The sequence below is a fragment of the Mobula birostris genome, chromosome 22 (assembly GCF_030028105.1).
Source record: "Mobula birostris isolate sMobBir1 chromosome 22, sMobBir1.hap1, whole genome shotgun sequence".
Lineage (NCBI taxonomy): Eukaryota > Metazoa > Chordata > Chondrichthyes > Myliobatiformes > Myliobatidae > Mobula > Mobula birostris.
In genome coordinates, this window is record NC_092391.1 from 45,796,311 (window position 1) to 45,808,660 (window position 12,350).

Genomic DNA, 12,350 nt, shown 5'->3' on the forward strand with positions numbered 1-12,350 from the left:
TATGATATGGGCAATGAAAAGTATATTTAATGTTTATTAATCGACATAATTCTTGGCAAACATTTTCAGTGACATGTGTTCCTTGGTCAGTCAATGTGGCATGGTAATCCTCATCTAGAACCTTAGTCCATAAGTAGAGTTTTGGCTGTGTGTCTGGCCATTGCTTTTCTTGCTGTGATGGCTTCTGCGCATCTTAAAAATTCGTCCACTATTACTAGGACATCTGAATATTCTTGCACTTTGGTAAAATAAAGTAGTTAACTTGTAGATGTGAAGATGAACCAAGTGGGGCAGGAGTTAGTTGAGGCAGTTTTTCCTATTGATTCAGGGTTTGTTTTCTGGCATGTCATACATCTCTCAACTGTTTGTGAATCCTTAACTTTAGACTCCACGACCATTGGAAGACTCTGTCTATCATGTTTTGCACCCAATGTGTCCTAGAAAGTGTATTTGCTGAGCCAGATAAGGAACCAATTCAGTTGGGGCCACTAGTATATGACTAGTGCCATACCTCCATACTCTATCGTCATTTAACAACCCTCTATTTTCCATCCAGGGCCACTTCTCTTGGTCTCAACATTAATTTTCCATTTTCTAATTCATCGGTGATACAGAGTTAAACTTGGTTTCCATAAGAACATAAGAAATAGGAGCAGAAGTCCGCCATCTGGCCCATCGAACCTGCTCCGCCATTCAATAAGATCTTGGCTGATGTGACCATGGACTCATCTCCATCTACCTGCCTTTTCCCCACAACCCTTAATTCCCCTACTATGTAAAAATCTATTCAACCTCATCTTAAACATTCTTACCAAGGAACCAGTACATACTGCTGCTTCATTGGGCAAAGATTCACCACTCTTTGGGAAAAGCAGTTCCTCCTCATCTCCGTTCTAAATTTACTCCCCCAAATCTTGAGGCTATGTCCCCTAGTTCTAGTCTCACCTACCAGTGAAAATAAATTCCCTGTCTCTATCTTATCTACCCCTTTCATAATTTTATATGTTTCTATAAGAGCTCCTCTTATCCTTCTGAATTCCAGTGAGTACAGTCCCAGGCAACTCAATCGCTTCTCATAATATAAACCCCTCATCTCTGGAATCAATCTGGTGAACCTCCTCTGGACCACCTCCAAAGACAGTACATCCTTCCTCAAGTAAGGAGACCAGAACTCCAGGTGCGGCCTCACCAGTACCCTATACAGTTGCAGCATAACCTCCCTGCTCTTAAATTCAATCCCTCTAGCAATGAATGCCATTTGCTTTCTTGATAGTCTGTGCCACCTGCAAACCAACCTTTTGCGATTCATGCACAGGCACCCCCAAGTCCTTCTGTACAGCAGCATGCCACAATCTTTTACCATTTAGATTAGATTAGATTATGAGGACACGCAGTCCTCTTTTATTGTCATTCAGTAATGCATGCATTAAGAAATGATACAATGTTTTTCCACAATGATATCACAGAAACACATGACAAACTGACTTAAAAACTAACAAAAAACACATAATTATAACATATAGTTACAACAGTGCAAAGCAATACCGTAATTTGATAAGAACAGACCATGGCACGGTAAAAGTCTCAAAGTCTCTCGAAAGTCCCATCATCTCACGCAGACGGTGAACCTCCGGCGCCGCCAACTTGCCAATGCAGCATACTGGAAGCATCCGACCACAGTCCGACTCCGAGTCCATCCGAAAACTCCAAGCCTCCGACCAGCTCTCCCCGTCACCGAGCACTGAGCACCATCTCTGCCGAACGCTTCAACCCCGGCCCCAGCAACAGGCAATAGGCAAAGCCGAGGATTTGGGGCCTTCCCCTCCGAAGATTCTTGATCGTACAGTAGCAGCGGCAGCAAAGCGGGCATTTCAGAAGTTTCTCCAGGTGTTCCTCCGTGCTTCTCTCAGCTGTCTCCATCAAATCCAGATTGTGCACGGCCCCCTAATTAACACATACGATATTCATTCGGAACGGTTGCGTGTGCTGCGTCGTGTCACCATCTTCTCCTCCCTCCTTTAAATAAAGGATTATTATTTAAATAATAATCTGATCTTCCATCTTTCCTTCCAAAGTGGCTGACCTCACATTTGCCAACATTGCCTTCCATCTCCCTTGCCCACTCACTTCACCTATCCATATCTCTCTACAGTCTCTGTATCCTCTGCACAATTTGCTTTTCCACCCAATTTAGTGTCATCAGCAAACTTAGATACACTACACCCAGTCCCCTCTTCGGGATTGTTAATGTATATTGTGAACAGTTGCAGGCCCAGCACTGACCCCTGCGGCACACCACTCACCAACCAGCGAAACACCCATGTATCCCAACTCTCTGCTTTCTATTGGTTAACCAATTCTCTATATGTGCTGATACATCACCCCAAATCTATGCATCCTTATCTCATAGGTAAGTCCTTTATGTGGCACCTTATCAAATGCCTTCTGGAAATCTAAGTAAATAACATCCATCTGTTCCCCTCTATCCACTGCACTTGTTAGATCCTCAAAGAACTCCAGTGAATTTGTCAAACAGGACCTGCCTTTGCTGAATTCGTGCTGCATCCAGAGTTTCAGTTATCAGGTTTTCTTCTGTTTCTTCCAGTTTCGTTATTACTTCCGTTGCTACCTTTTTTGTAGTTGGTAGCTGTATCGCTTCCATAAGTTCTCATACTAGTTGGCTGTTCTTGATTGGAGTTTCCACCACTATAAGAAATCCTCTTTGTCTCTATAAGTTTCCAAAGTCATGAATGTCTCTGAAGCATATCCAGAATCAGTGTAGATGTCAGTTGATCTTCCTTCTGCTTGCTTACAGGCTTCAATCAAAGCTTTCAGTTCTGCCTGTTGCGCAGAGGTACCGGGGCCATGCTTTCTGGGACCATCACTTTAATTTCTGTGACAACTGCCAAACTGGCCGATCGAATTCCTCCCTCAATGGTTGAGGAGCCATCAGTGTACAGAATCAGAACTGGGTTCATAAAAGGCACCACCTTATAGTAATTTGCATCTTGTTGGCATGTTATTGATCTTGCAGAGTCATGATCATCATGGTCTTCCACGTCCACTGGCAACAGTGTAGCTGGATCCACTGGACTTGCTTGCTGAATGATGACAATAGGTGCCTCAAGAACAGTGAACCACTTGGACCGCTGAGCAGCTGTCACTTGACAGGCCCTGTTCATAGTCAGTAAAGGATACACTAAATGCTGAGATCAAATATTTAAAGTCTATTTAGGTATCTAACATGATGTTAGACACAGTCATGATTGCCAGGTAGGCTGCTCGTAGACCAGAACTCCAACCTAATTCTACATTATCCAATTTGGGAGAGAAAAAGAAACCAACAGGACGTAGTTTCTCACCAGGTTCTTGAGTTAAAACTGCCATCATGTAGCCACACTTCTCGCCGACATACAGGGTAATTGGTCGTCCCGTATCAGGGATTCCTGATGCAGCTGCAGTACTTAATGTCACCTTTACAGTTTGAAAAGCTTTCTGCTGTTCTTGATTAAGAGTCACAGGGAAGCCGAAGTTCCTGTTGCCTTTCAGCAGACTAGTGGGGGTCTGAGCAATTTCAGCATACGAACTGACCCATGCTAGATGTAGTGGCACAACGTCAGAAATGATCGATGTTACTGAACTGTTATAGTTGTTTTGCTGACATAATGGTCTTTGTACGATCTTCAGTGATTTCTTCTTTGCCAGGGGAATTTTTCTGTCCTCTTGTTGCAAATTGTCAGAATTTGCTTTGTATCCCATCAAAACCAGATAGATAATCCAGCAAATAAAGTACATCATTTTTAACTCCAACTAGTAAATTATCATATTGCTGACAATTCCAGTTCCACTTGGTCTGTTGGTTAGCAGGTGTGGACAGCTGGCTCATCTGTACTGATCTTATTCGGTCTTCGATACTTCACCCCACTTATTTTCTGAAGGTTACATGTAGCAGCTAGTGACATCACTTGTTCCATTCTCTGCAGATCAATATCCGTTTGGCCTCCGGTTTGTGCTTAAAATACTGTCCCTGCTGTGGTTGAAGTAAATGATATCCCAGTCAAGTCTGATGTTTGGAACAAAATTCCATCCCTTTGCTGCCCCTCTGTTGTTCCCAATTCTGGTCCTGGTGCTAGTTCCAATCCACAGTTGTATCCCTTTTATTTTTAATCCTCCAGCCACATCACTCCATCCTCTTCTCCTGGTCCACACAATGCCACTCATTCTCTCCCCTCCATTCTCCCCCCCCCCCCCAACAGTGTGGTTTACCATCTCTGACTAAAGAAGGTACAGGGTGGAATTTAAAGATGTTGCCTACTTCATATCCAGGTATTCTTGCTTCTTTTCCATGACCCTTCCCCTTTAAAAAGTACCCCGTCATATATTTTTCATCCTTCCCTCCACCTCCCTATCACGCTGTTTTTATTTTTGCTTTGAACATCCAAACCATAAGCAGTCTTGTACTCTCTCCTCTTTTTAATTGGGCTTTCATTTGCATTTAATAAATTACATTATATTTTCTGTATTTTGCTTCAGTTTTCACTGTGGAAGATGCCAGCTGTATGCACGATGTTCAAGAGTATCAGGGGGCTGAAGTGTGTAGAGCTGCTATTACAAGAGAAAAGGTGCTTGTGAATCTGAAAAGTCGGACGGCAGATCAGTCACCTGGACCAGATGATCCACATAGCAGGATTCTGAAAGAGGTGGCTGAACACCAAAGAGATTCTGGAGGCAAAGTAATGATCTTTCAAGAATCAAGGGATTCTGGCATGATTCTGGAGGACTGGAAAACTGCAAATGTCAGTCCCCTTCAAGAGGGGAGAGAGGCAGAAGCAGAGAAATTAGAGGCCAATTAGCCTGACCTCAGAGGTTAAGAGGATATTGGAGTCGATTGTTAAGGATGTGCTTTCAGGGTGCTTGGAGGCACATGATAAACTAGGCTGTAGTCAGCATGGTTTCCTGAAAGGAAAATCTTCCCTGACAAATCTATTCAAATAAAAAGTATGATAGATATAGAGAATTGGTAGATATTGTGCACTTAGATTTTCAGAAGGCCTTTAATAAACAAGAGCCCATGGTAGTACAGGAAAAACATAGTATGGATAGAGCATTGACTGAATGGCAGAAGGCAAAGTGTGGGGATAAAGAGAGCTTTTTCTGGTTGGCTGCCGGTGACTAGTGGTGTTTCACAGGCGTCTATGTTGAGGCTGCTTCTTTTTATGTTACGTGTCAATGACTTGGATGATGGAGTTGATAGCTTTGAGGCCAAGTTTGCGGATGACACAAAGATAGGTGGAGGGGCAGATCGTGTTGATGAGGCTACAGAAGGACTTTGACAGATTAGGAGAAATGGCATATAGAATACAGTGTTGGGAGGTGTACAGAAGAAATAAAAGCATAGATTCTTTTCTAAATGGAGAGAAAATTCAAAAATTTGAGGTGCAATAGGACTTGGGAGTCCTTGGACAGATTCCCCCAAGATTAATTTGCAGGTTGAGTTGGTGGTGAGCAAATCAAATGTGATGTTAGCATTCATTTCAAGAGGACTAGCATATAAAAGCAAAGATGTAATGTAACTCAGCATCAGACAGCTTCTGTGGAGAGAGAATGCCAAAGATCCTTTATCAGAATTGATACTGAATCAGAAGCAAGTGTGGGATCTGGTGATTTTTCTGATACCCAGGTTCCTTTGAGAGTCCAGGAATGGGTGTAAAATTGTTTCTTCATGATCGTTTATTTTAAAGTTTAAACAAAGAAACAGATACAGAGCATATGAACTGAGAAGACAAAAAGGAGACAGAAACAAGAAAAAACAAAAGAAGAAACAAAGAACGGGCTTTTGTAGCATTGGCTCCTTTATACTTCAGAAAAGACAAGTTCCTGAGATAAGAAGGAACAATAACGAATTACATAGTCATAGCACATGTGTAATCTGCTGACACTTAGCCAATGAAAAATGAAAAGGTAACGACCCGTTTTGTATATGCTATAACCATTTTCTACCAGCAGGTGGAGAAATACACCATACATTGTGAAAAATATACATTTGTTAAACTACAAATTGTGGATCAGTAAAACCTACGATCTTATTATAACACCATATATTGTCAAAAATATACGTTTGTTAAAATACAAATTGTGTATCAGTTGTTTTTATGTTTTAATAAGTAACAGTTGTTATTTATTAAAACATAAAAACAACTGATTCCAACACTCGCCCCTTTGGTTCGAAATCACACATTTAGAATTATTACATCTGAAAATTCCAGAGGCAGAAAATTTAAAATATCTGTATTACAGAGTAATCAAAAACTACTTCAGCTGTACAATATAAAAGAATATACATGTTCTTAAAAGCATTTATAGCATTATGTCATTATTGGATACATCAAGAACATTTAGCCAAGTTTGGATTATCCTGGTGATGATCGCCTTTAAATAAATGAAAAAATGTATTTTGTGATGATGTATATTAATATGAGTATTAATGACTCTTAATATTGAGTAACCCCAACTTCCAAGACTGAAATGAATCTAATTAAAGAAATCCTATCTATCCGTTTGATGTACTTTAGCAACTTCTTTACGAATGTGGTTAGTCAAAATAGTTATGTCTGGGACTATAATACAGGTAGGGTCAGATGTATCATTTCACAAATCATGTTGATTGTAAAAAACATAAATGACTCAGTTTGAGATGATATGTGGGGGTTATTGCCATTGTGTACTCAAATTGCTTGTCAGAACAATGAACCACAGGAACAGTACCTACATCGCCATCGCTGGAATGTTTAATGAAAAGGGAACTATGTACTTGTTCTGGATCTGCAGGTGTTCCTAACATTAGTGAGTATTTTGAAGTACGTGGTATGTATTGACATTCCCAACAATTTGAATCATTAACAGCACCTGCATGTTCGTGTGATACTGGTAAGTCTACATTATGAGTCAATTCTCTGAAGATGTGTCATAATGGTAGTAACATCATCGAGTGGTCATCTTTAGGAACTACTTCCACTCAAGTCAAGAGCAGTGCAGAAACTTTAGGGATTGTAACATCCAGTCCTATTAGTCAAACTGAATATCTGGAATAAACCAGTGACCGCTGCGAAAGGGCAGCTGATAGCCAGGGAAAGACCTGGTGACGGGCTGGAGAGACTGCTGACAGGCGGTAACAGACCCCATCAGGGCTGGCATGGGCTAGCTACTCATGCCAGCAGGATCTATCACTAGACAGCGTATTAGATCCACCCATTTATTGCTACGGAAACTTCAAGATGAAGAATAACCTTTGAAACACCCAGTGACGTCGAGGTACACAACTGAAGATGTGTCGTAATGGTAACAACATCATCGAGTGGTCATCTTTAAGAGCTACTTCCACTCAAGTCAAGAGCAGTGCAGAAACTTTACCATGGTTGTAACATCCAGTCCTATTAATCAAACTGGCACATCATGAGTAGGGAAAGTAGGTAAACATATAACTACAGCAAACATCAAAATAAAATCCATAATGTCCAATAATTACATTTATGCTTGAAGTCTTCCCACAGCACTTGCCTTAATCAGGTGTTACTTTCACTCACTTGCAGTGGTTGGCCGGTATCCACCTAATTTTCCCTTCCACCTTGACTGCCGAATTGGTAATTAACAGTACTTGGTAAGCACCTTCTCACCGAGCTCCTAGTGGTTCCTTATGTGGTTTCTTGACCAGGACCCACTTGGTAGGAATCAGGGTGTATCCTCCTTCCGATAAGCACTCCAAGCAGCAAAAACCTGTTGGGAAGCAGACTGAATGGCTTGGGTTAGTTTCACACAATAATTAACTGAACTGTCTTCTGTAACGTGTCTACAACCTCTCTGAGATCAAAGAGTTCCCAGTAATGGCAGCGGTTACCCTGTTACCACTTCAAAGGACTCCGCTTTGTTTTCTTGTTTGGGGTGTAGACCCAAAGGAGCAGCTGTAGGCCATGGTACTCCTTCCTCGTGATACTTGGTCAGTCGTTGTTTGATGATGCCATTCATTCTTTCAGCTTGTCCTGATCGCTCTGCAATGAAAAGACCATTCAATGTTTATCAGTCAACATAACTCTTGACAAACATTTCCAGTGACATGTTTTCCTTGGTCATAGTCAATGTCGCATGGCAATCCTTATCTAGGAATATATCTCTTAATTAGAATTTTGGTTGTGTGTGTGGCTGTAGCCTTTCTTCCTGGGATGGCTTCCACCCATCTTGAAAATTCGTCTGCTATTACTAAGACATCTGAATATCCTACTTGTAGATGTAAAAATGGGCCAGCTGGGGCAGGAGAACTTAGTTGAGGTAGCTTTTCCATTGATCCAGGGTTTGGTTTCAGGCATGCCATACATCTCTCAACTGTTTGCTGAGCTTGCATACTGAACTGTGGATTCCACCACCATTGGGAATCATCTTTTGCACTCCAATGTGTCCTAGAGAATTAATCTGCTGAGCCAGGTAAGGAAGCAGTTCAGTTGAGGCCACTAGTTTATGACGAACGCCATATCTCCATATTCTATCGTCATTTAAAAACCCACCATTTTCCATCCAGAACCACTTCCCTTGGTCTCAGCATTCATTTTGCATTCCTCAAATATCTTGTATGTTAGTCTGGGTTACAGAGTTCAACTTGGTTTCTATAGTTTCGGTTATCAGGTTTTCTTCTATTCCTTCGCTTCCTGCCCCTTTTGCAGTTTCATCTGCGAATGCGTTTCCTCGGCTTTCCATTATGGTCATTTTGGAGTGAGCTTTACTTTTCAATACAGAAACTTCTGATGGTAGTTGTTTCACTTGCATAAGTTCTCGTTCTGGTTGGCCATTCTTCATTGGAGTTCCTATAACTCTAAGAAATCCTCCTTGTCTCCATAATTTTCCAAAATCGTGAATGACTCCAAAAGCAATCGAGAATCATTGTAGATGTCAGTTGATCTTCCTTCTGCCTGCTTACAGGCTTCAATCAAAGCTTTCAGTTTTGCCTGTTGTGCAGAGGTAGCAGGGGCCATGCTTTCTGAGACTATCACTTTATTTTCTGTGACCACTGCCAACCAGCCATTTGAATTATTCCCTCGATGGCTGATGAGCCACCAGTGTACAGAATCAGATCTGGATTCAGTAAGGCACCTCCTTATGGTAACTTGCATCTTCTTGACGTGTTATTGTTCTTGCACAGACATGATCATCATGGTCTTCCATGTCCACTGGCAACAGTGTTGTTAGATTCATTGGAGCTGCTTGTTGAATGGTGATATTAGGAGTCTCAAGAACACCTGAACCACCAAGCAGCTGTCACTTGAGAGGCCCTGTGGATAGTCAGTAAAGTATGCACTTAATGTGGAACTTGAATATTTAAAGTCTGATCCAACACAATGTTAGAAGCAGGATCCAATGTGATGTTAGAAGCAGTCATGAATACCAGGTAAATTATCTGTACTGCTTGTAGCCATGAACCCCATCCTAATGCTCCAATGTCCAATTTGGCAGAGCAATAACCAACAGGATGCTGTTATCTCCAGTTCTTGAGTTAAAACTGTCGTCATGTAGCCACACTTCTCATTGATATACAGGGTAAATAGTCTTCCCATGTCAGGAATTCCTATTGTAGGTGCATACTTAATATCACCTTTAAAGTTTGGAAAGCTTTCATCTGTTCTTCATTAAGAGCCATCTGGTCTTCAGAGAGCTTGCTGCCTTTCAGAAGACTAGTGAGGGGTTGTGCACTTTCAGCATATGAATTGACTCATGCTCTTTTGTAGTTGCACAAACCCAGAAATGATCGAAATTGCTGGACTGTTGTAAGTGGTTTTGCTGATTTAACAGTCTTTGCACGACCTTCAGTGATTTCACGTTTGCCTTGGGAAATTTTCTGTCCCAAACAAATCACTTCCTTTTGTTGCTTCATACTGTTCCTTCAGTATGTTATATATTTCTTCCTTTTGATTAGTTAAGTTGTGCTCAGTGCTCGGCTTGCCGTGAGTTAGTTCACACTGATTTTCAAATTCAGCACCTTTACAGTTACATTCTTTTGTTCTTTTGTTGTAGCTAAGTATGTTTAATTTTGCTTAGCTTTGATATGACTGCTGGCTTCCAGGCAGTCTTTTTATTTCTTGACAGTATTTTATGAATCTTACTCCATAGTCTCTGAACAGGCCATTGTTTTAAGCTTGATTTTAACATTTAGAAGCTAATCACAGTTATTAGACAATAGAATTATGGAGTTATAACACAAATGGAGCTTACAATCTGTAGTTTTGTTAGAGCTTACAGCACGTGAAAAATTAGAGACTGCCCAAAATAGTCAATAGAGGTTATGAGCCCAAAATATTTAGCATGGATCCTCCATAAATTGTGAAGCAGAATATAGTGTTCTTCTCACTCTTAAACTTCATTTACATGGTGTACCAAACCAGAATTAGATGATTTCTCTAATAATTCAAGAATGGAGTAAGTTCTTGCCTCCTGTGATTGTGCATTGAAACTTCCTTCTTTGTCCAAGGAATTCTTTAAACTTTGTAAACAATGATGTTTTCCAACAAAGATGATACATTAAATTCAATTGTAATGACCAAATACAGTACCCCATTCACTCATCCACCCTCAATCTGTCTCTGTGGTGGCTTAATGATCCCTTTTGGACTGCTATTTGTTTCCACGGATGTCTTGCTTTCACTTGCTGTTTTAATTTTACTGCCCTTTTGAGAACTCTAGTCTACGTGTTCATTTCTTTCACATCCTTCTGCCAAGATCCGTTCTGCTTGCCTCTGTTCTTGTTCTTGCTGTGTGACCATAATTCACTCCACATGTCTCATAATGGAACCCTGGACTACATCCATGTGATCAGCGAGTCTTTGCACAAGTTACAACTGATTCCATCTCACTTCACAGATCTCCTTCTGTTGGCTGCAAATCATAGATAGGAACTCCTCCTGTTAGTTGGTGTTGAATTGGTGCTGTTTTCTGACCTTGGGGTCTGTGTGGTCTCCCTATTTTCCTTTTTATTGTCCTCTCCAATCTCGGAGAGGATCAAGGAGATACTTTTGATTTCCAGTCTTTAGCTGGAAGTCAATGAGAGAGGAATTTTGAACCAAATCTGCATGATGTGAAAGGAAGACCGGCGACTTCTTCATCATGATCACACTATTCAGCACTGGCTTCCTGACTGTCATGCTGGTGTAGATGGTACAGATGTCTAAGGAAGATGGAGTTCTTGTGCTTCTCTTGCATAAGCTCTCTGGAGCTCTCAAGGATGCTGTTATGAGTTTCTCGAGTTACCTCAGGTAAGAGTCAGAGTCCCTCAAAGACATCTGCATTCTCTTTACTGAGTGTTGAAAGGTCACCTTTTGTCTGTGAGGCCACTACAAAAACTCTTTTCAACAGGTTAAGCTTTTCACTTGCACTCAGACTCTCTTTACTATAACCAGTAGCTTGTCTTTAGGTGACGTCCCTTGTGCATGAAGGTCACTGTATAGTCTCCTTTTACTGGAATGTTCTCTCCAGTACAGCCAGTCACTTTTAACTTCACTGCTCTTTACTTTGAGAATCTTGTAATCATCCACAGATAAAAAATTTACCTGAGCTCCCATGTCAAGCTTGAACAGAATTACTGTCTTATTCACAGTCACTGGAACAATCCATTCCATTTACCAGCACTAGCAGTCCACAGAGGATCTACAAAGACTTCCTCCATTTCCTCAGCAACAGAGTACACCTTTCTCTTGTTAGCCCCAACTTTGCAGCACTCTGCGAAATGATTCCTCTTCCCTCGATTATTACAGGACTTTCTATATGCAGGACATGTGGAATGTGCCTCCCTCCATGTTTGCTGCATTTACTGTTTGATCCTACAGCTTTTCTATACTGTTGCTTTGGGAAACATCTTGTGCTCTGCCCCTCTGTTTTCACAGCATACCCTGTTGTTTCTGCTCTGTGCAGCTCTTTGGCTTGTGCTCATGTGGTCTCCGCTGTCCTACACATATCCGTAGCCTTTTCTAGCATTAAATCTTTCTCACAGTACAAGCTTTCTCTAAGCTTCCACAAACTATTTTGTCTCTGACTAGTGAGTCTCTCAAATCTCCAAACTCAAAGGACTTACTCAGTGTGAGAAGATCAAGTAAATAATAATCAATACTACCACCTTGTTTCTGGTCACAGGAGAAGAACTTGTATCTCTCAAATGTGACGTTTTTACTTGGGACAAAATACTCCTCAAATGTTGTCATCAGAGTGACCAATGTAAATGCTGCCTCATCAATCTAAAAGCTATTGTGGATGTCCAAAGCACCTTTGCCAATTATGTGTTGAAAGATGGATGCTTTCAATTTTCCCTTCATGCCTTC

At 41.1% G+C, this 12,350-nt stretch overlaps 1 long non-coding RNA gene across 1 annotated transcript; it reads right to left on the reverse strand.

Annotated features, from left to right (window-relative positions):
• Window positions 1–1,453: 1,453 nt before the first annotated feature.
• LOC140186174 (uncharacterized) lies at window positions 1,454–9,715 on the reverse strand. Its single transcript, XR_011882800.1, has 3 exons — window positions 7,584–9,715; window positions 2,544–4,030; window positions 1,454–2,016 (listed from the first exon to the last, which is right to left on the reverse strand). It is a non-coding gene; the product is annotated as an uncharacterized lncRNA (long non-coding RNA).
• Window positions 9,716–12,350: the final 2,635 nt, after the last annotated feature.